The following is a 23752-nucleotide window of genomic DNA, read 5'->3' on the forward strand; positions in this document are numbered from 1 at the left end:
ATCCTTATACAGGTGGACAATGGGATCAAGAGGCGTGGCTACTAGCCGTGTCTAATCAATACAATACTATTCCACTAGCTGTAAGGCATACTTCTGTCGTGACAGAAAGATACTTCCCTCAGATTGAACAATCTCCATCCCCAAGAAATAAGACAACAAACTTGAGTCAGGCCATCTCGAATGTAGGACAAAGCTTTGACTTGAATTCTACTATGGCCGTAAAATCTAAGCTAGTGAGGAGTATATCATCAATATACAACAGGATATAGTTGACCCCCACACTAGTGGTGCGCATATATAGATTAGGATCATAGGGGGTAGAATGATATCCATGAGTCCGTAAGAACTCGTCCATCCTGTGGTACCAAGACCTCGGCACTTACTTCAAGCCAAAAGCTCTCCGCAAGTGAAATATCTTGTCATTCTAGTCAGCGGAAGAAAAGCCGGGAGGCGGCTACACATAGACTTCCTCCTCCAAATAACCGTTCAAAAAGGCACTTTTGACATCCATCTAATAGATCAGCCAACCGTAGTGAGTGGCGAGCACAACCAATAGAGACGAAATGATATCAACCGAACAGGAGGTGCAAAGGTTTCTTCTTAGTCCTCGGACCTTGATGTCCTCTACGAACGGGGTGTGGACAGCAGAGATACAGCTCCTAAAACTTGCGAAAACGAGATTAAGGTAGAGTGGTAGGCAACATGCCTATTTATAAAAAGTGTGGGATATCCAAAATAGTGTTTGCCATGTGGGATGCAGTAACTCTCTAGGATTACGTTTCTTTATAAATAAAAAGGTTTCTTCATGAATTAAGCGTGTTTTAGGATTGTTTAAGTCAAGCTAATGCAATTTTAGCTCAACACCATTGTGTTGGCACCATGTCAATGGGGATAGCATCTGAATGTGCCTAATCGAGGGTATCTAGCTAAGCTATTGAGCATGGCCATCCATGTGTTGTGCCCATCTCCACAAGATACCTTTCATACTCTATGAATTTTCCCATATCCTAGGAGGTTCTCTCTATTGAGCTAAAAAAGCATCAGCTTAACTTAAACGGCCCTAAAACATGCTTAATTAATGAAGAAACTTTCTTATTTTAAAAACAAACGCGATCCTAGAGAATATTATTGTATCCCACATGCAAAACCCTAATTTGGGTGCCCCAAGCTTTCTACAATTAGGCATGTAGCCCACCAGTCTCCCTTAATCTCGTTTTTACAGGTTTTAAGAGCCCTATCTCTGTTGTTCACACCCCCTTCACAAACAACATCGCGGTCAGAGCTTCCCCCAGCCTTCTGCTACCATTTGGTGCTTGATTCCAACCTTCACCTTCATTCTATTGATGTTGACACTTGCCCAAAGATGTCGCCTCTACAAGTGGAACCTAGCTCAGATTACACATCCCTTCCACAATACATCTCTTCTCCACTGCCAAGTACGAATACTATTTATCTCTGACTCTATGCCAACTAATTCTATATTTTCTGTTGGAGCGAGGAATGCTGGTCAAGAAGGGACTCTTCAAAGCAACCTTCGGTTTCTGAGTTATGAGGAAGACAAGTATTTCTTTATGAACTCAAAACTAGGTAGAAAGCTGAAAGAAGAACTTGTAAGTATTCCGTCCCTTCGTTGTCCTTCAAATGATTTTATTTCTCATGGTCAATTTGGAGTAGGTGCACCTTCCTCTAATGCATTTAATGGATAAGAGGAACCAATCATGTTTTCCACAACAATATCCATCAAAAATCCATTTGGACTCCCACCCATCCCTCCCTTATCTTCCGTTGCACCTTCCTTTCCACCTCCATTAAGTGCACCACATTATCCACCATACACCATGGGGCGGGGGGGGAGGACGGGGGAGGTGGGTTCTGCGCATTTAGGCACAGCCTTTAGGATCTCTACATACCGTTTCGGGGTGGCGCACCAGTGACGGGGGCTCGACCTCCCACACACACTTTCGAGTTATCCCGCTAGAAGTGCATCCCAAACATACTCAAGTGTGGACTGTTCAGTATCGCACTTTGCCTCTATGGCATGACCTAGCTGACCATCTAGTCATTATATTGTGCCCCAGCCGACATTTGGATAGGGCTATCATGTCCTTGTGCCTTCACCTACACCTATGGTATCATATGAACCTATGTCGATTTCGATACCTCTGCAGCAATCGGCACTCTTTGAACATCAGTAGTCTATTTCTACCTATCCACTTTTACCCCTTCCTCCTTATCCACCACCATCTTATTCTCCATATGATCCCATCTATCTATCTTTCCAAACACCTAATGGTTCAAGATCCTCATCTGCCAAGCATGCTTTTAATGACAAGACTTGCTTCAACGGGTCAAACTACATCACTTCGTCAAGTTTGATAAGGCATGTCTTAAACTCTCAGAACCTATGGGATTTAGTGCAAAGGTTGGAACCCCAACTTGATCCCGCACTTTGTTCTATACAAGGTCGTCCGCTCATGGATGGCTTGTAAAGCCTCCGCTATTGTTGAGCTTATACAGGGCTTATTGCCTAAGTTTCACTCTCAGCTTCAGCATTTTGACTTAGCATCCAAGTGTTGGGTACAATTGCATGACCGCTATGCGGCTTGGGATAGGACCTGTCGCATCAATTTGAATCATGAGCTCCAAAATTTCAAAATCACAAACAAGGATGACTTGAAAGTCAAGTTGGCTAAGTATTGGCATCTCCTCAACTGAGTTCTCAACCACTGGGACTCCTAAGTTCTCTGACACTTAGATTACCCTATTTCTTACCAAGCTGCCAAGAAAATATTTCCATTTTGTGCAGCAGGTGATTTCATAGTCTTAGATACCCACATTTTATGAGTTTGAGTATCAATTGTTGCGTTACGCACGGTTGTTCAATCAATTTCATGACATGTCCTCAATAGAGGAGACTCTAGTTGCATCTTCTCAGAGGGGGCAATAGGGCAAGGGCAAACAAAACTTGAATCAAAATCCAAATCCAAATCAAAATAGGGCTAGTGAATCCCAAGGAACCACTCAATGTACTCTCAAACCTGGATGGTAGAATGTACTTAAGAAGAATAGGTATTGTTAACATTCTCAAAAGGCGGGCCGTTATGACAACGAATTTCGATCTAAGACAAGAGGCGCATAGTGAAAATCCAAGAATCAGACCCTCGCACCCCGCTCGTGTAACCCTAGTAGGAGAAGTAGGGTAGTGGCAACCCCCAACAAGGGGAGTGGTTAGACCCCCGACCCACACTGCCACCAATCAGTCATCATAGTCCACAAACTACTCAACTCTAGAGGTTTGTCTGAGTGGTCTGCACAGGCCCACATCGTCTCCTTAGAGACATCGGATGCGAGTCTCGTTCACATCTAGGAGTTGCCTCCTAATGAGGTGCCTGCAGAGGCCCACTCGTCACAGCCGAGCACCTTAGCACATGTTTGGCTTGTGGACAATGGAGGTACCCATCACATGACTCCTAGAGCGGGCATTTTCATTTCCCGAGCCCCTGCAGCCGAGAGTGTTTGCATAGGAAACAACTCCTCGGTCAAGATTCAAGCCCAGGGTCGCGTCAATTTTTCCACTGACCTGAGTCAAGATCTCACTTCGTTGGATGATGTCTATCATGTCCCCTAGCTTGGGGTGAACTTGTTGTCCATTCAGTAGCTTTGCCAGTTGGGGTGAGCAATCTTCTTCACCACAACCACAATCGAGATCCTAGACTCTCAGACTAGTTTAGTGATTGCTCGCGGCAAGGCACAGCCTAATGGCCTTTACCACATGATACACTTTCTTACCGAGCCGATCGCCAATGATTCAGAGTTCCATCGCTTCCAGGTCTTATGCATCAACAATTTATACACAAAATCCATTAATTTATTCATCTACTTCAATTTCGAAGAGTTCCATCGAAGTAGCTATGATTGTTCGTGCACCAACATCAATCCCGTCGGGTGTATCAATCAACCCCATTATTGGAATTCTTGGTCACCACACATAGGAGCCCACGGACTCTAAGTGTCTTAAGCATTTTTGCTTAGGATATCTTGGCTGCAACTCTCTTTATGAGCTATCGCGTCAAGGAATGGTTTAGCACCTTCCACCCCTAAAACTATCTCGAGAGGTCTATAAAGCATATCAGCTAGGTAAACAACATCATACACCCTTTCTTTAGTAGTCTATCACTCGTACTGTTGAACCCCTTAGGCTCATTCATGTAGATCTTTGTGGTCCCACATCCATTACTGCCTTAAATGGTGCGTTGTACTTCTTTTTAACAATGGATGATTTCTCTAGATACATGTGGGTATACTTTCTTAAGCACAAGTATGATGCTTTTACTTATTTTGGTGCTTCGATGCTACTAGTCCATAACCAAACTGGTCGTCTCGTAGGTACACTATGAAAAGTGATTCTGGTGGCGAGTTCACCCTCCACGAGGTTCCTGAGTTTCTATAGGAGGAGGGCATTGCACGCCAACTCACCTCTACCAACTCCCCCACATAGAATGAAATCATAGAGCATAGGAACCCGACAGTCATAAACATGGCACACTCTATGTTGTTCACGTAGCAGAACTCCCTAAGCGAGTGCCTTTGGGTTGAGACTACTAACACTTCAGTCTGCACCCTTATAACTGATGCCCAACTACAGCAATCCCTAAAAAATTTCCATACTAGACATTTTTTGGCTCTCAGCCTTTTATTTCTCACTTCAGAGTTTTCGGTAGTTGTGCTTATACGCACACTCCTAATGACAAGATAGGAAAGCTCACCCCTCAAGAAAATCTCTTTATCTTTGTGGGCTATTCTTCTGAAGCGAAAGTCTATCTTTTGTTCGATCCTCGGACAAATAAGATGATCGTTAAGAGGAATGTCATCTTTGATGAGAGGGACCTAGTGCAATCCTTTGCACTGGACTATTCGTCCTCACCTCCACTCACATCATTTGAGATCGTGCCTATTGAGATGAATCTACTACATGCTCCTAACCTTCTTGCAAATACTTCAACTCCCAAGCCTCCTCTACGAGACCCGTTACCTCGTTGGTACAAGCAAAGTCCAGACCATGCGGATTCGAGATCCTTCCACCGGATTACACTTCGGAGGGCCCTAGAAGGTTTCCTCCGCTCGCCCCTCAGGATTCTTATGCATCATTGTTTACAACTGATTACATTGCACATTCTGAGCCAAACAGTTGGCAAGAGGCTCTCTAGGACCCTCTGTGGCGTGAGGCTATGGAGAAGAAACTAGATAGTATTGATTGGGAGACTTGGATATTAGTGGATCATCCTCCTCACAAGCCGGTCATCGGGATAAAGTGGATTTTTAGGACCAAGCTAAGGCAGATGGTACTTTAGACAAATACAAGGCTCACCTTGTAGTGCAAGGTTTCAAGCAAAAGCATGGCATTAACTATGAAGAAACCTTCGCATCTACCACTCGGTTGACATCATTTTGTCTGTTGGTTGCGCTCGCCGCTCACCATGGTTAGTCAATCTATCAAATGGACGTCAAAAGTACCTTTCTAAACGATTATCTGGAGGAGGAAGACTACGTGGAGCAGCCTCCTGGCTTTTGTTCCGCTGACCACACTGATAAGATATTTCGCTTGTAGAAATCTCTTTATGGGCTGAAGCACCAAGGTCTTCATACCACAAGATGGACAAGTTCTTACGGACTCATGGATACCATTCTACCCCCTATGATCCAAATCTATATGTGTGCACCACTAGCGCGGAGGTCAGCTATATCTTACTATATGTTAATGATATATTACTCGTTGGCTCAAGTTCTGCTACTATCACAAAAATCAAGGCACAGCTTTGCTCTGCATTCGAGAGGTTTGTTATCTTGTTTCTTGGGGATGGAGATTGTTAGATCCGAGGGAAGTATCTTTCGGACAGCTAAAGTACGCCCTATAGCTGGTGAAATAGTATTGCACTATTCAGACACAACTTGTGGCCACACCTCTAGATCCCACTGTCCATCTGCACAAGGAAACCTCGGGTCAACTTTTTGATGCTCATACATATCGTTCTGTTGTAGGGAAATTACTCTAGTTGATTCATACTAGGCCACAACTTGCATACTCAGTTAGTTTTCTTAGTCAGTATTTTAATGTACCTAGAATGTCTCATTGGATTGCTTGTCTTTGTGTGTTAAGATAGTTAAGGTGTATCTATAATTATGGACTAACTTATGGTCATGGTTTATACTTGCAAGGGTACACTGATTGTGGTTGGCCAAGAGATTCTAGACACCCAACGATCCCATTGCGGCTACCTCTACACCTTGGGCACAACACCCATCTCTTGGGCTAGTTATAAGCAAGAAACAGTGGCAGCTTCTACGGCCGAGACAGAGCATTGCACTTTCTTCAATGATACTATGGAGGCCATCTATTTGAGGAACTTGCTAGCCGCACTTGCTTATAGTTGTCTACTGCGACAACCAAAGTGTCATTGCCCTTGTGGGCAATCCTATCATCACCCCCTAGACATGGCAGGTAGCGGTTCACTACCGTTTCGCTAGAGAGCAAGTTGAGTTGGACACCATTTGCCTAGAGTTTGTGCCGTCCAATAACAATTTTGCAGATATTTTGACCAAGGCGGTCAATAGGCCGGTTCTACAGTATCTTCTGCAAATCGTCTTGGATACACCCTCCTCTACTTCTTCTAATTAACGGCGAGAGGGTGTTTTCCTCTTACTTCTCCTTCTAGTTTAAGAGGGGGTGGTTTCCTTCTCTTGATAATGACATGATGATGCTTACCACTTCTCACTTTTAGACACTTATTTATTTTGTATAGTACATTATAAACATTTGTAACTTCACCCACATTGTCAGGATGACATGATTGTAAAAGGATGCTTGGACAAGTAAACAATTCCATTACGAGGGTACTATCCAAGTGGCACCATTGCATCGAATTCTACATGAACATGAAAACTTGCATCTTCCTTTGCATTACCCCGTGCATTGGCATTCTGTTCATGTAAACATGCATCCGTACACATTTATCCCTTTTTCGTCACCCTTGGAGGGGTTAACTCCAGATCCACTATACTCATGGCATTGCACATGGCAGTCTCCAAATGCATTTTTTTCCTATACTTGCACGCAAGCCTTGCTTGCTTAGCCGTCGTATTGCCTTTCTCTCCACATATTCTCCAAAAGATTGGCACACACACACACACATCCCCTTAAGTATCCCTAAGCACTTATCCTAGTAGTGTGTGGGATTGTTTTGTTAGCCTGCTCTATTATCATTCTCAGTCTGTCATCTCCTGGTTGTGAGCTCCTGCCAGAGTCTGGCAGGAGACAGAGGAGCTCTGTCAGCTTGGTAGTTGCTGTTTTTGTCTGCATTCCTTTTCCGGGAGTCACACAGCCCAAACTGGGCCTTTTGGTGTGCAGTCGGCCCAGATTTTTGGGCAGGTCGGCCAGATCTGGCCAAGTCGGCCAGATTTGGCAGGTCGGCCAGATCTGGCCAAGTTGGCCAGATTTGGCAGGTCGGCCAGTTTTCTGGCCTGGGGCTATATATATCAGCCCCCCAATCATTCTCAGCATTCTCTTCTGCAGGTTCAGCACACTCTCCGTCCTCTCCCACTCCGGCATTGGTGCTGCCATTGCTTTCAGTCTGTTCTGGTGCCCTCACTGATGCTCCGGGCTGCGTGCAGGGACTGATCAGTCCATTTCAGTGTATTCAGCATTCATTTCAGTCAGTGCAGATTTTCTTCCTTCATTCCCTGCTTTCTCTCTCCCCTCCTCTGTGTTCGTGTTCTTCTTCCGTTGCGCACTCTCACATGGTATCATCGCCTGACTGAGAGCACGGAGGACCTAACCTTGTGGAGAGATACCTCACCCCTCTTCTGCTGCTGTCATCCCATCTTCAACTGCCCAGGCGGCCCCTCTAGGTGGCCCTTCTTCCTGCGTTTGCTGCAGACGACTTCTTCCAAGGCTGCCACGTCAACCAGCGACCCCTCCTCCTTGCGTTTTCCATTAGGATGTCCCTCCTTTTGCTGGGCGACACATCATCAGGCTGCGTTTTGCAGATCTGATGGTCGTTTCCACTCCTGACGGCACATCTCCTGCTGGCGACCCACTTTTTGGTTGTGTCTTGGTGCTGGCGGCTTCTTTTCTGGTGATCTTCATCAATTATCTTTGAGTCTTGCAGATCCAGGTGTTTGTAGGCTATCACAGCCTGCATCTTGGTGGTTGGTGACCATACTGCTGGTCATACTTCGGCTTCGGCACAGTTTTCTTTGGTGTTTGGTATTTTGCAGATTGGAAGATGTCTTACCAGTTTTCAGGCTTTGACGACTCAGAGGATGAGCTCCTTTCTCATCGTTCCTCTGAGCGGAGGCGGGATTATCAAGAGTTTCGACGTCGGGAGGAGCCTCCTCGCACCCGTCCCTCTTCAGTCCATGCATCTCAGAGGGTTCCATCTACCGTGAAGGTGTCTTCCGTGAAGACTGCTTCAGATGTGCGGATGCCTTCCTTGATTCCCTCTATTCAGGTGCCGATTCTCCCTTCCTTTCCGAAGGAAGATAAGTTGGATGGTTCCAACTACTCCCTCTGGTCGTGCAAGGTGGAATGCATCCTCGATACATTCGACCCTTGGGAGCTTGTTTCTTCGCCCATCGACCGTCCCCCCGTGGATTCGTCCGATGGCACCTCTATGGACCGTGCAGCCTTGTGGGATAGGCTCAACTCTCGAGCCCGTTCCTTTCTTTTTATGAGTCTACATGATTCCGTTCTTGTACATGTTCACCGGTTACAGACCGCGGCGGAAGTGTGGAAGAAGCTTGCGTCTTTGTATCAGCACAAGACGTTTGCCCACAAGATTTCCTTGGAGAAGAAGTTGCGGATGCTCAGTCTTGATGATTCTTCTTCCATGAAGGAGCACATCACGAAGATGGAGGACCGACTTCGGCTTTACAGGACATGACTCCTTATGAGGCTTTCTTTGGGAAGAAGCCTTCCGTGTCTCACTTTCGCATCTTTGGGTGCGATGCTTTTGTCCATGTGGACAAGAAGAAGAGGAAGACGAAGTTCGACTCTAAGTCGAGAAAGCTTATCTTCGTGGGTTATAGCACGACCACGAAGGGATATCGGCTCTACGACCCGACGACACGGAAGGTTGAGGTGAGCAGGGATGTGATCTTTGATGAGGCTTCGACCTCTGAGGATCCGATTGATGGTTCTATTACAGGTTCTTCTTCAACATCGCCGGACCCCCCCCCCCCCCCCCCACCTTCTCTTCCTTCCAGGATACCCCTTAGCACCCCACCCATTCCTCCTCCTACGGCTTCCCTTTCCCCTTTGGCGGATGTGACTCCTTCTTCTACGAGTTCTTCCACCCCTTCAGCCTCTCCTCGGGATACACAACCTTCTTCAGGTTCGGAGGATCTATCTTCATTTGGTGAGGGGGAGTCCCTCTCCGATATGGGTGCTTTGCAGGTTCCGGAGACTACTCGGTCTCCCTCGCATCAGGAGGAGTCTCTTCGGATTCCCTTATGGTATCGCCGGCTCATGCAGGATTCAGGTGTTACTCACTTTCCTGCTTCTTCTACAGGTCCACGTCGATCAGCCCGATTACAGGCCCAGCGGGATAGTTCACTGTGTGTGAACTCTGCTCTTATGTCTCAGATTCTTCAGGATTCCGAGCCTTCCACTATGGGGGAGGCTCTTGCACAGGATATTTGGAGACAGGCTATGCAGGCCGAGCTCGATTCCATCGAGCGAAACCATACTTGGGAGCTTGTACCGCGTCCCAAGAAACGGAAGGTGATAGGTGTGAAATGGGTCTTTAAGACCAAGTATCTTGCAGATGGCTCCTTGGACAAGCATAAGGCTAGGCTTGTTACCAAGGATTTTGCACAGCGCGCAGGATTGGACTACTTCGAGACTTTTGCTCCTACAGCTCGGATGTCCACCATTCGAGTTATTTTGGCTCTTGCAGCTCACCACCGTTGGCCTGTTTATCAGATGGATGTCAAGTCAGCTTTTCTGAATGGCGTCCTTGAGGAGGAGATTTATATTTCACACCCTCCTGGTTTTCTTGTGCAGGGGAAGAAGGATCATGTCTACAGGCTGCGGAAGGCTCTTTATGGCCTGAAGCAGGCTCCTCGTGCTTGGTACCAAAGGATTGACCGCTTCTTTCTACAGAGTGGCTTTCAGCGCTCCGCTCATGATCCCAACCTCTACTTACAGGTTGTGGATTCTCTTTGTGTTTTCCTTATTTTGTATGTCGATGATCTTATCATTACAAGGAGCGACACTCAGCAGGTGGAGCATACTCGGTCCATTCTTCAGCAGGAGTTTGACATGACGGATCTAGGGATCCTTCACTTCTTTCAAGGACTGGAGATCTATCAGATGGCACAGGGCATCTTTATCTCGCAGCACAGGTACATCTCCGAGCTTCTTTCGGAGTTTGGTATGGTCGCGTGTCAGCCTATTTCTTGCCCCATGGACCCTGAGTCCAAGCTTTTGGCAGATGGAGTCCCCCTTACAGATGCCACTCGTTACAGGTGCCTTGTAGGCTCTCTCATCTGGCTGCTTCACACTCGGCCGGATATCTCTTTTGTGGTGGCTTTGTTGTCTTCTTTTATGAAGACTCCTACACAGGATCACTGGCAGGCAGCCTTGCGTGTTCTTCGATATTTACAGGGGACTCGATCCTTCGGGATCATGTATGGAGATGGGATCACTCTTTCTGGATGGAGTGATTCTGATTGGGCAGGTGATGTGGATTCGAGACGATCCACTACAGGTTATGCTTTCACCCTTGGATCCGGTGCCGTCTCTTGGAGCAGCAAGAAGCAGCCTACTGTGGCACTTTCTTCTACAGAGGCTGAGTATCGGGCCCTATGTTCAATCGCTATGGAGGCAGTTTGGCTCCGTCGCTTTACTGGCGGAGATTGGCTTTTCCCAGACCGGACCTACAGAGCTGCGCGTGGACAACCAGAGTGCTCTTGCTCTGGCGAAGAACCCGGTGTTTCATGCTCGCACGAAGCACATTGAGGTTCAGTATCACTATGTTCGAGAGCGGATCGTGGATTCGGAGCTGGTGGTGGTCTATTGTCCTACGGCGGCCAATGCGGTTGATCTCTTCACGAAGCCTTTGCCTCAGGCTTCTTTGCTTCATCACATGCGGTTCTTAGGTCTTCAGACCCTCCCAGGATCTGAGAGGGGGTGTTAGCCTGCTCTATTATCATTCTCAGTATGTCATCTCCTGGTTGTGAGCTCCTGTTAGAGTCTGTCAGGAGACAGAGGAGCTCTGTCAGCTTGGTAGTTGCTGTTTTTGTCTGCATTCCTTTTCCGGGAGTCACACAGCCCAAACTGGGCCTTTTGGTGTGCAGTCGGCCCAGATTTTTGGGCAGGTCGGCCAGATCTGGCCAAGTTGGCCAGATTTGGCAGGTCGGCCAGTTTTCTGGCCTGGGGCTATATATATCAGCCCCCCAGTCATTCTCAGCATTCTCTTCTGCAGGTTCAGCACACTCTCCGTCCTCTCCCACTCCGGCATTGGTGCTGCCATTGCTTTCAGTCTGTTCTGGTGCCCTCACTGACGCTCGGGGCTGCGTGCAGGGACTGATCAGTCCATTTCATTGTATTCAGCATTCATTTCAGTCAGTGCAGATTTTCTTCCTTCATTCCCTGCTTTCTCTCTCCCCTCCTCTGTGTTCGTGTTCTTCTTCCGTTGCGCACTCTCACATGTTTTGCTTGTTGTATGAATGTAGTGGGGCAATCCTTCCTTATTTTTCCGTACTTCGAGGCAGAGTTGGCCGCACATTTACTTAAGATGTTGAAATTCTTGCTATGAATTGTGCTATATATACTAAAGGAAAAGGAGTGGTTGTGCTGACATTGATCTATGGCACAAATATATTAGACATGTAGATATGCAAAAGTTGAAATTAATGCAAGCCGAAGGGTTGGTTACAAGGTTGCCTGTTTTAGAGTTAGAAAATAAAGCATGTCAATTTGGTAAGTAGATAAATAGCCTTTTTTGTATGATAGATATATGAGTAGGAAAATATACTTGATGCTATGCATATAGATATTTGGGGGCCTACCTAGAATATATCTCTTAGTGGTGGCAAATATTTTGTCATGTTTATTTATGATTGTTTAAGAAAGATATGGGTGTATTTCATGAAGGAAAATAATGATGTGTTTGAGCACTTTAAAACTTTGAAGACTATTGTTGAAACAAAAATAGACTTAAAAGTTAAGTGCTTGAGATCAGACGGAGGGGAAGAGTACCTCTCTTAATGAGTTCAATGACTTTTTGAGGTCTCATAGGATAAGGAATAGTTTACTTGTAGGTATACCCTACAGAAAAATGGGATTGCAAAAAGAAAAAATAGGCATATTGCAAAAGTTACATAAGCATTTATGGCTAAGAAGTTATCGAAAAAAAATTATTTTAAAAAAAAAACACAAGTCCATATTTGATTCCATCCGTCTTTGTAGGACTTAATAGACCCCTCAGCAATCGATATGCATCCTTGTTCCGATACCTTGGCCTCTCTAGGTTGATCGCTTGGGCTCCCTTGGTAAGATAACCATCCCCTCTGTAGTTTTGGTAGATCACTGGACAACCGACGTGCACCCTTTGCCGGATGCCCTGGCTGCTTTGGGATAGGACACATTGGGGTAAAAGAAATTAAACATAAATGACTTATTTCTCACAGCTCAATTTTGGGCCTGAGAGGGAATGTTCAGCTAAAAAAGTATTAGCATGACTTAAACAACCCCAAAACACGCTTAATTAATGAAAAAACCTTCTTATTTAGAAAAGAAACGCGATCCTAGAGAATTACTATGTCCCACATGCAAAACTCTAATTTTGGTACCCCAAACTTTCTATAAATAGGCATGCAATTCACCACTCTCTCTTAATCTCATTTTTGCAAGTTTCAGGAGCCATATCTCTGCTACCCACAGCCTGTTCGTGGAGGCCATCACAATCAGAGCTTTCCCCAACCTTCTGCTACCATTTGGCATCTGATTCCAACCTTTGCCTTCATTCTGCTACCGTTGCCACCTCCCCACAACTATTGCCTGGTACCTTGGTGTTGTCGCATATAGACAAGTTGCTGCGTTTGCTGCTGATATCATTATCTAGTGCTGTCACCATCAATCTGGAGCTACCGCTCCAACATTCTCTCTCCTCCCCAAGCTGTTTACTATTTTTGGCTGGCGCCTTGGCACTCTCTCTCCTCTATCTGTTGTGTTTGCACCTAACAATTGTCACCCTGTTTTTCTCTCTCCTCAAGTATCTGCATTTTTAGTCTCTCTCTCACCTACACTGCTATCTGCATCACATCCAACCTTCCCTGGCTGCGTTTGCTAGTTTCGACACACAAAGGCTACCTTTGCTGCAATTCGGGATCCATTCGAAGTACAACACGCTCTACAGCTCAAAACCTCTGCCCTGATCCCAAAGATACAAGAGTTCCAAGTTCATTCACTGTATAGTGTGTTTATTGCATGAGTATTGTATATTCATTATTCATTCACTTTATTATTCATTGTGTTCATTGTCTCTGAGTTACCCTAACCTAACCATGATTGTGTTCTCTGTTTATCAGTATGTGCTTTGTCGTACGATTGGTTTTGTGTTTTCTGCGTTTAGAGTATTTGTTCACACTCTCCAACTATAGCTCAGCCACATTCTGCTCATGTAGCATCTCCTTTGATGCACCAAAGAAAGACACCTGATGATAGGCCGTTCTAGCATTAAAGTCCCCTAGTAAGATGACGTCCCCCTCCCTTGAAAACTCCCATACATTCTCATCGAGGGCCATATATGGTGATTGCCCCTTGGCTGGGGCGTATCAGGACATCAAAGGGGGGAAGTAACATATGGCAATGTAGAGAGTCCACTCTTCGCCCCATACTCTCACCCACATGTACCTGACTACTCATCTCTGTGAACTACTTGGACCATCTACTAAAGCCCCTCTTAGAACAACAATACTACTGCACCTGAGCCTTAGTTATTGTGACCTGTACAGGTCTCCTTCCTGTATGTTGACTCCCATCTATAGCATGTCACTCATGGTAGTGTAGTATTCAATCCCTGATGTATCTCTAAGTAGAAGATGATATCTCCCCCTCTGAATGTCTCTTCAAATGCTCTCAAATCCAGTTGCAAGGCCTTGTTATAGTTCTAGACTACTACTATGAAGCTAGTCCCATAGGTTTCGCACCGTTATTTGGTGCACCTCTCCATGATCCCAACTCTCCCTCCACAATAAAAGGCCAGTTTACCCTCTTCCTTGGCTGCCTTAATTTTAGGTATACTCTCTCGTGTGAGCCAATTGGGTCGACGTGAGGTCATCACCCAAAAACACCCTAGTACCTTTCAATGTTCTCTACCGGGCTAGGAAATCTCTCCTAGCCTCTAGAAAGAGAACTCTTGCAAGTACACAACAAGCTAAATCAATTGATGTGATAGATGTTAATGAAGGTATACAATGCTTAGGGCCTCATTATATAGGCCTAGGGCTTTCCCCAAATCTTTGACATTTATTAAATGTTGGAAGGTGTAAAATATCTTCACATCGGTGGACTATCTCATTATATGGGCCTAGGGCTTTCCCCAAACCTTTAGCACATGGCAAGCCTGATTCTCTCATCCTAGGACACAAAAACTTGGTGGCTTCTCTACACAAATCTCTTCTTGAAGATCGCCATGTCAAGAAAGCCAACTTCACATCCATCTGGTAAACTGGCCATTTGTGATGGGCAGCCAATGCCAAGTCCATGCTGATGTTAGCATACACACTATTCAGGCAAAGGTCTCTACAAAATCTAATCTAAACTTCTAGAAAAAACCCTCACCAACAAGCCTAAAGTTGCGCTTGGCCAAGGTCCCATTAGCTCGATACTTGGGAGTTGTGGATCTATTTAACCTCAATCACCTACCTTCGTAGAGGACGTAAAACCAAATATCAAGTTAATGAAATCCATCTCATGTTGCATGGCCCGGCACCAAGTACCTATGCAAGAGCATCCCCAATTAAAGTGGCCTCTCTATCCTCCATGATCTTGTACATAAGGGCAAAGTCCACCGAGTTGTCAAATATGTTGTTGTCGTCCTTGCAAATGATGTATCCTCTGTGATCTCTTAAAGACATCCCTAATTGTCTCCGGAAAAGAATGAGCTCCGAACTCCTGCATGAGAAACATGAACCATCAAGGGAGCTGAAAACGAACCATTGAGAAGTCTTTGAGTTTGGCTCCTCTTCAACACCTAAATCCCATGACTCAAGCTCACTCTCCTCATTGTCCCTAAAATGATCTGAGTTAGTGGTAGGGGACACCAACTCTTCAGCTATGATTGTGGCTTCATATGTTGCTAGCCCTAAACTCAGAGGGTGGGCCCATTTGGCTCTATGATTGGGAGGTGAGTAAGATGTCTAAAACATCCCCGACCTGCATACGAGATAAGTGTTAGCAATCATGCATGATACGTAGTGATCTCCTGCATGTGAGCCTCAATCTAAGTCAAACGAGGACATTACAAGCTCTGACACTCAGTCCATCATGTGTTTTGACAAAGAACGCAGCTCTGTTTAGAGCATGCATTTCTTTTTTAGTCAGTTTTAGGTGTGTTCACCCTAGTAGTAGAGAGTTTCCAGCCCTTTGCATTTCTTTTTCAAGGGGGCTGCAGCATCAATTCACACTAGACAAGGGTGATCAGTATAATTTTATTGCGATCAATACTTGGCTGTCATCATTCTTTTGCAGATCTTCAGCGCACTCCGACATTTGGGACACTCCTCCATCTTCCATTGCTGTCTTCCATTGTCATTATGATCCCATGCCTGCATTGACACTATGGGCTGCATGCAAGGACTGATCAGTCCACCTTTGTGTCCAGCTTTCATTCAGAGTTCAGTGCAAATTTTATTCTTTCATTGCAGTCTTTCTCTTCCCTTCTTTCTCCTTGTTCATGTTCCTCTTCCGTTGTGCACTCTCACATGGTGTCATCACCAAGTCAGGACTTGGAGGTTCTATGAAGAGAAAAACCACACTCAGATGGCTGTTTGGAGCAGATCTATCACAAAGAATGCAGATTTTTTACTTGTTTAGGTTTTCCACGAATTGTGTGGGACATCTGCAGCTTCTCTTTGCAGGGTGTACCTAATTTTCCCTCTGTTCAAGCAGCTGGACATCAAAACGCAGTAAATTTTTGTGTGTTTGCAGGTCTATGGAGTTTCACCGGTTCGATGCTTTGGATGTCTTAGATGAGAGACTATTCAGTCTTCTTCCAATAGGTAATCCCATCAATCAGATCATCAGAAGAGGGATGCAAAGATTGACGTTTAGAGCCTCATTCTCACTCTCATCAATCAAGAATATCCGAGCCCCCTCCACACACACTCCCCCCCAACCCAAAAAACATGTTTCTCACAAGGCCCATACTTCAAGACCTCACATAGTTGTTATAGCACTTTTTGTTCAAGTGTCTATCTTGATGTTCACGGCTCAAGTGCCTACTAGCCGGGAAGGGTCCACAATACAAGCTCCAGCCTTGATAATGAAGATGGTCTCTTTCAACACAAACATGATAAGTATGTGGGTAGCAATAGGGTCTTCTACTTAGTTCTACCTTTATGACTACATTGTATTCAATCAATAATAGGAAAACTTTACTTCATGGGAAAAAAAGGGGAAATTACCTTTTTTGCACATGGTTGCAAATGATACCTCCAAGAAGCCTTCCACCACTACAAAAAGAAAAAAGATCGATCACTCTATCAATATAAAATCCCACTTTTTAACAACAAAAGGGAAGATGTGAAAATCATGAAGCAGCAGAGAACAAACGAACACACACGCACAAGACAGCCTTGTTTTGTTTTTGTGTCCTTATGCTTAACTGGAAGTCAACTAGTATGCTTAATTTGTAGTGCTTGCACAATGGAGAGAAAAATATTGCAGAGGTTGAACAGAAAAGTAAGCAGCACACATCAGTTTCTGCATGCACTTCCACTGTTCTTGGTCCTGGAAATGCTATGTTTTGTAGTCCTGACTCCCCAACCACACCTTTTGCATAAGATCAGTTGCAGCCATTATCAGATCAAATCTTCCCTGCTTCTTTCATATCCCAAGACAGCAGCCCATTTCTCTCAGTTCTCTCTTCCAGATTGAACCTGCAGCAGCTTGGCACTTCTCCCAGTTCCTCATCCTCAATTCAGATTGAAAACTCTGCATTTTTAGTTAAGTCGTGGAGTTGATTCTCTGGGGGATTTGCCAGACCGAGCAAAAGACTCCTCATGCAACAGCATGTATTGAGTGCTAGATCCAAAAGGGCTTGCATGAGGCCACTAAGAACATCTCAATTTAAATAGCTCAGTCAATTTTGCAAACAGCTTGAATTCTGTGGAGGTTGAGCAAACCTATGAGGAGACTCTAGTACCAACTTTTCAACAAGTTGATCAAGTGCTTCCTCCAGTAATCATTGAAGTTTCCCCAAAGTATGATTTTCCAATTTTGAGATCAAGAATGCCAGAGAGACTCTCTGAGGGGCTGATTCATCTTATCCCCAAAGGAAGTGGAGATAGATTGGAGATCACAGAGTGGAGACCGATCGCCTTGCTTGGAACTGCCTTTAAGATCCTTGCAAAGGCAATTAGTCTCAGGTTAACACCATTGATGTCAGATATAACACAGCCCACTCAGACGGTTCGTCCGAGAGCGCAACATCTTGGACAACATTTTCACCTTCTGCGAGACCACAGGTTTGGCTAGATCCAGGAGGCAAGACCTTAATGTGCTCCTTCTCGACTTTGAGAAGGCATATGATCACGTGGATTGGGAGTTCTTGGAGGGCACAATGCTGAGGATAGGCTTTCCAAAGTAGTGGGTCAAGGGAGTAGCGACTCTCTATTCTTCAGCACATAGCGAGGTCATGACTGGAGGGGCAAGAGGAGATAGATTCATCATTCACAGATCAGTTAGACAGGGATGTCCACTAGCTGCTTTCTTGTTTTTATTTGTAGCAGAGGCCATGAGTTCCTTCTTGAGAGACAGATCTACTAGTATCAGAGGCATCAGGCTACCCATCCTCAAATTTGAGGAGATTCTTGATGTGGAGTATAGTGATGATACAACAGTTTACTTGGATGGGAATGAGAGCAACTTTAGAGCCTTTGTAACAGCCATGGAGACATTTTTCATAGCATCAAGAGCACTAATTAATTGGCACAAATCCTATGGATTTTGGGCATGCTACACTAGACATCCAGAGTTGTGACCACATGAGGATTTCACATGGGTTCCCTGCGGGACCACTGTGAGATATTTTGGATGCCATGTGGGGATTGACATTACCTCAGAGCAGCAGCTGGCACCCCTCCTTTGAGCATTAGACAAAAGCTTTTATATTGGAGCTCGGCGAGACTCTCACCCAGATAGCCAGAGCAAAGCCTTATTGGTCAAGCTCATTGTTAGGGGTCTGCTTCCAAGTGAGAAGCCTTGGAAGAAACTTCTGATGGGGAGGCTAGAGGACTTGACACCTACACATGGAGGACCATCGCAGCCTAGCATTTACTGGATATTTTAGGAGATTAGCACCAAAGATTTAGGGAGGAGCTTCGAGGTTAGATTTGCAGCTGCCATTATTAGAGCATGGAGATCTATATCTCTAGGGCTCCACCAGCTCCCCCCGACTACTATTGAAGAGAAGAGGTTGTCTGGAGATAGGCTCTTCTTTTTAATCATTATTTGAGATCAGAGTCAAGACACACCATTGGGCAGTGGATACACTTATCATGGGGGAGATTCTCTTTGCATGTTGCTACATCAATGGGGGAGTGGTTTGCATTTGAGGAGTTACCACATGAGACTAAAAGGCAAAGACTACATGGTCTTAGGGGAGCCAGAGCTATGATTGAGGCCGTGATGAAGGGGTTCCACCAGATTGGCAAATTGACACAGCTTCCTCTCACACTTGGATTGGTCTCTTCTCTAGAGGGGATATCCTTCTAGCAGACATTGCATCTAAAACCAGAGACAGGACATTCACTGTCACAGTTGGGGAGGATGGCTGCCTCCAGCTAGAGGATCTTGACCTTACAGCCCTCAGTGGCTACTCTAGGCAAAGAATTAGAGTAGTCGCACACTTTGAAAGGAAATGGCACATAGACCCAGACCTAACCACTTGTCTTATAGATGGATGGAGATATTGGGCATACCAAAGGAGGCCTCTACAAAGACTTCAATGGGATCTAGGAGAGTGGGTGTGGAGGGACCCCTTCCCTAATAGGCCGTGCGACATTCCCTTTTTTGGCTACACCAGTAGATTGAAACGGAGGATATAGATGAGCAAGAATAGAGCACAGCCTGCAGCCACCCCTCATTGTCATATAGAGGGAATCTCAGATGAGTTTTTATATGACTTTTGGAGGCGGCTACATGACACCTTCAGGCCCAAGAAGATATCCCTCTTTCTATGGCTTCTAGCCCATAGCAATTTAGCAGTTGGCACTTGGCTTGGATATGGCAAGGACCAAGTGGCATGTGCGCGATGTGGTGAGCCAAAGGAGACATAGAGACATTGCCTATGGGACTGTCCCAGAGCCCAGGAGCTTTGCAAGAGAGCTCTTAAGATAGTATTCCATGGTACAGTGGAGTCCATGGTGGCGACATGGGGGGCTGTAGCTTGGGTCACAAACAGAGGTCCAACATTGTAAAATAATCAATTGCAACTATAATGTACTTCTTCTGGGTAGTAGACGACGGGGTGATAGGACCCACAAAGTCAATGCCCCACTTCTCAAATGTAAGAATAGCCATGATAGGCATCAGTGGGTGTTTCCTATTCTCTTTGTTGTCATGTCTTTGACAAGTATCACATCTCTTAACGTACTCAAAGGAATCTTGGAAGATGGACGGCCACCAATATCGAGCTCTTAAAGCTTTCTGCACCGTCAACCGTCCAGCGGCGGCTATGACAACACTCAGGGGAGCATTTCTTTTCTCATCATTGGACGGCATCTGAGCAGGATCCCTACCCCAGACTACTCATAGACACAATGGACTCAGGGACATTGTCATAGATGGGAGCTGATACCCAAAATTATAGCTTGGTACATATGGATTGCAAGATGTAGCCAAGTCATTGATCTTTAGAATATACCCACTGGGGAGTCTTTATCGACGATTTGGACAAAGATAGTCTACACTCTTCGTGGGAGATAAGAGAGGATGCAATGCAGCTCTGAGAGGATGAGGAAGAAAAGAGAGGCTTTCTTGCGGATTTGGGATTCAAACACGTTCTTTCATACTACCCCTCAGATGGTCTAGCACTTTAGCCCACCAGATTGGTTGTTCACACAACCATTGTATCTTTGATGTAGCTAGTTACTCTTCACAGAGTTCCTTGTACGTAGAATTTACCTCCAGGATTTTTCTCCGATGTGTTATAAATAGAATTCTCTTTTCTTGGAAAAGAAAAACCATATTCGTGGTTTTGTCAGTGCTCTTGACCATGAGGTTTTCAAGGAAGTCTTTGCCATGGTAGACAAACTTTCCATTTTAGTACCTAGTGGTGGTCCATAGCCTTGCTATCAAATTGAGTCTTCCTTGCAAAGCAAGAGATAAGAAACACCAAGGGTTTCTTCTATATGACAAGCCCCAAACATTCTAGACAAAGTGAGATAGTTGAGAAAAATGGACTGATTCATTGCACAAACACTCTCATTAGGCTCTACAACCTAACCCCCAAGGCACAAAGAGACCAAAGACATATGGCAAAGCACTAGGAGGGTGGTCATAGACAGTATAATAAGATTGACTTTTATGTCACCATGTTCTAACGATGAGATCATTAGAGTACTCACAACCCTACTAGGGGACAAATGCCCAAGAGATGATAGCCTCGACACGACCATCTTTTACGCTCCCTCGGAGATAATGACAGCTTTTCACAGACCATGGTTTTTTGAGTGTAAACGCCCATACAACGTAGTATGCACAACAATTGTAATGTCTTCTTATGTTTGAGACTTAACACTTCAAGAAAATGGAAGGAACAAATACTTGGAGCTGAATGTGACAATCATTAGGAAAACTACAACCATGGACACACAAAAGAAATGGAGACAAGTTGAGGGTTGTGTTGAGCCACTTTGCACTCAGACATAATTATGGTGCATTAACCACTGTTTAGTCTCCTTAAAACAGCCCCAAAAGGCAATCAATGAAAAACCACCAAAAATAAATAGCTTTATTTTCTATCAATTATTATTACCCTCAACCATCAGCAACCAGCCCCTCTCCCTCGCACTGCTTCCCACACCCTCATGGAGAACATTGCCAGATAGTGGAATACCTTCACCAGCTGCCGCCACACACATCCAAGAGCTGTCCACTGGGCCACAATCTGTTTCTGAAGGCTGCCTACAGCAGGCGAACTCATTTTTCAGCTAGCAAATTCATCAAGAGTGCTTCAAGTGTTGTGTTCGATCATTCTTCAGGCCACCCTAATGTTCTTGAGCATCTCTTGCCTGTTGCCTACCTACCAACTGCTGCATTTTACAGTTTCAGAGGTCTACACCAGCAACCAACTGTTTTTCATTGCATTTTTACTTCAGAGTCACCATCCAACAGTCACCGTCATTCTTGCCTCCATTCGGACTCCTTACACCAGCCACATCTGTGTTTTTCAGACTGCTGGACAATGGACATCCATACACTGCTGTCATTATGAATCGTCATCATCCTAGATAGATTTCAGACCACTGCAGCCTTTCCATGATCCGTTTGAGTATGACACACTCCAACACCCCCAGCCACCTCTGCCTCGGTCATAGACACACAGAGGTTTGAGGCCCCATTGGTTATACTATCATTCATAATACATTCATTAGCATTCAACATTCTTCAAATTGTGTTCTCCATGTTGTCGTACACTTTGTGTTTTTGTTTTTTCCATACCATTCTTTTACATGGTATCCGAGGACGGGTGCTTAGAGAACCAAAGATCGTCAACCCTCATGAAGAATGAACTTTGGCTTTCCAAAACACAAGGACACCTTCTAAGATGTCTTCTTCTTCATCACCAAAGCATTCCCCCTCACAACCTATGGCAATGACTCTTAAGGCATCAATATTCTTAGTTGTCCCCTTGGAGCGCATGAATTCATCTTTGAAGGATTGGTACTTTGAACACTTGGATGGTCTTAATCTACCTCACATACCATCTTTGGCATGCGAAGGGTTCAACTTCACCTCGAGATGTTATGCAATCCCCTTTGCTCAATATGGTAATAAAGCACTCATTTTTTGCAAGCTCCAAAACATGTCAATCTATTCCATCAAGTCTACTACAAGCAAAAGACATATCCTATGTTTATGTGACAAGACATTGTCACGAGGATGTAAAATTTTATTGCTTTGCCTAGCATTTGATTGAAAATTAATCAAATGTGATAATGTGACTTGCACATGTGAGATGAAGTAAATTATTTCACAATATGGAACCTAGGACCCCGAGATATTAGTTGGCGCCAAAGACAAAAGTTGTAATAAGTTATGCCTGACAGGTACCAGGTGGTACCCGTTGTCTGATTTTGGCCTAGACTAATTTATTGGCCACTAATGTTAGTGGTGACATTAGAGACTAGGCATTAATTAAGTAATTAATGCCACTCTAAGGATCAATAACTGCTCAAGGATACCCAGTCTAAGGATAGCTACTCAAGGATACTTCAAAGACAAATTGGCCTAGTCAATTTAATTATTAGTTGGTGGAATTAATTTTTTGAGCACTAGAATAAGTATGAAATTAATTTTCAAAATTAATATTCTGAATATTAATTTAATAAGCTGGATAATGCTAGAAAATGGGATTAAAAGGCTACCACTTGGCAAAACTTGACCAGGCAAGTGAGAAAAACGTTTTTAGGAGCCGATGAAGTCTATTCCAACCATTGTGAGAGAAGAAGAAGACTGTTAGAGAGCAAGGAGGAGAAGATGATGTGATTTACAGCCACTAGGGATCAATTATACAGCATGTAACAGCAGTTTGGAGCCCTCCAAAAGCACGTGACAGCAGCCCAAGGTCCTTCTAGTCTAGTGCAAATCACACCATGTAGGAGGGAACAGCAGTGTTTTTGGTGGTCATAAGCTGTAAATGATAACTTCCATGGCTGTTTGAGCAGGACAACAATAGCTTTTCAATGTTTCTCGCAATAAAACTCTGAAATTTCTCTCTATAGCATTCTCTCTCATCCCTGAGCCATCTCTCAAGTTATCTCAGCATTTTCCAGTAGTTTGAGCCATCAGAGGAAGAGATTTCAGTCAATCTCTACTGTAAACCCTAATTTACACAAAAAATAGGATTTTGACAGCCGCCTTAAGATGTGTGCTCAAAATTGAGGGCCTAGGACTTGAATTTCAATAGCTAAAATTAGAGAATCTCAAGAATATTCAAGAGGCCAACCAACCAATATTAGATTTGAGGCTAAATTTGTCTTTTAAGAAGCAAGGTAAAGGCCAATCCCTAAGCAAACCAAGGGGCAAATTGATTTGGAGGCTTGCCGATCAATTTTGATAGCAAGAGGAACTTGGATTAGAGGAGGAGATCAAAGGATCTCAGTTGTGCTCCTTCCATTTGCAATATAAGATAAAGAAATACCGCGAGGGGCGCCAATTTTGGGGCCAACAGGGTGTCCAATGTTCAAGATTAAAGTGGTAAAGTGTGCATTTTCAGTTTATGTGAATTTTATGCTTGCTATA

The 23752-nt window shown here is 44.6% G+C and overlaps 1 protein-coding gene across 1 annotated transcript in view; it reads right to left on the minus strand.

The window, feature by feature from the left end:
- The window catches only part of LOC148036198 (uncharacterized), a 139523-nt gene that overhangs the window by 107960 nt on the left and 7811 nt on the right, over positions 1-23752 (minus strand). Inside the window, exon 2 of the mRNA XM_087679102.1 lies at positions 16690-16737. The gene's annotated coding sequence lies outside the window, so the exon portion shown is untranslated. The remainder of the gene's footprint in view (positions 1-16689; positions 16738-23752) is intronic.

The sequence above is a fragment of the Lygodium microphyllum genome, chromosome 5, assembly GCF_053477565.2.
Source record: "Lygodium microphyllum isolate KBCC chromosome 5, Lygodium_microphyllum_v1.1.10, whole genome shotgun sequence".
Classification (NCBI taxonomy): domain Eukaryota; kingdom Viridiplantae; phylum Streptophyta; class Polypodiopsida; order Schizaeales; family Lygodiaceae; genus Lygodium; species Lygodium microphyllum.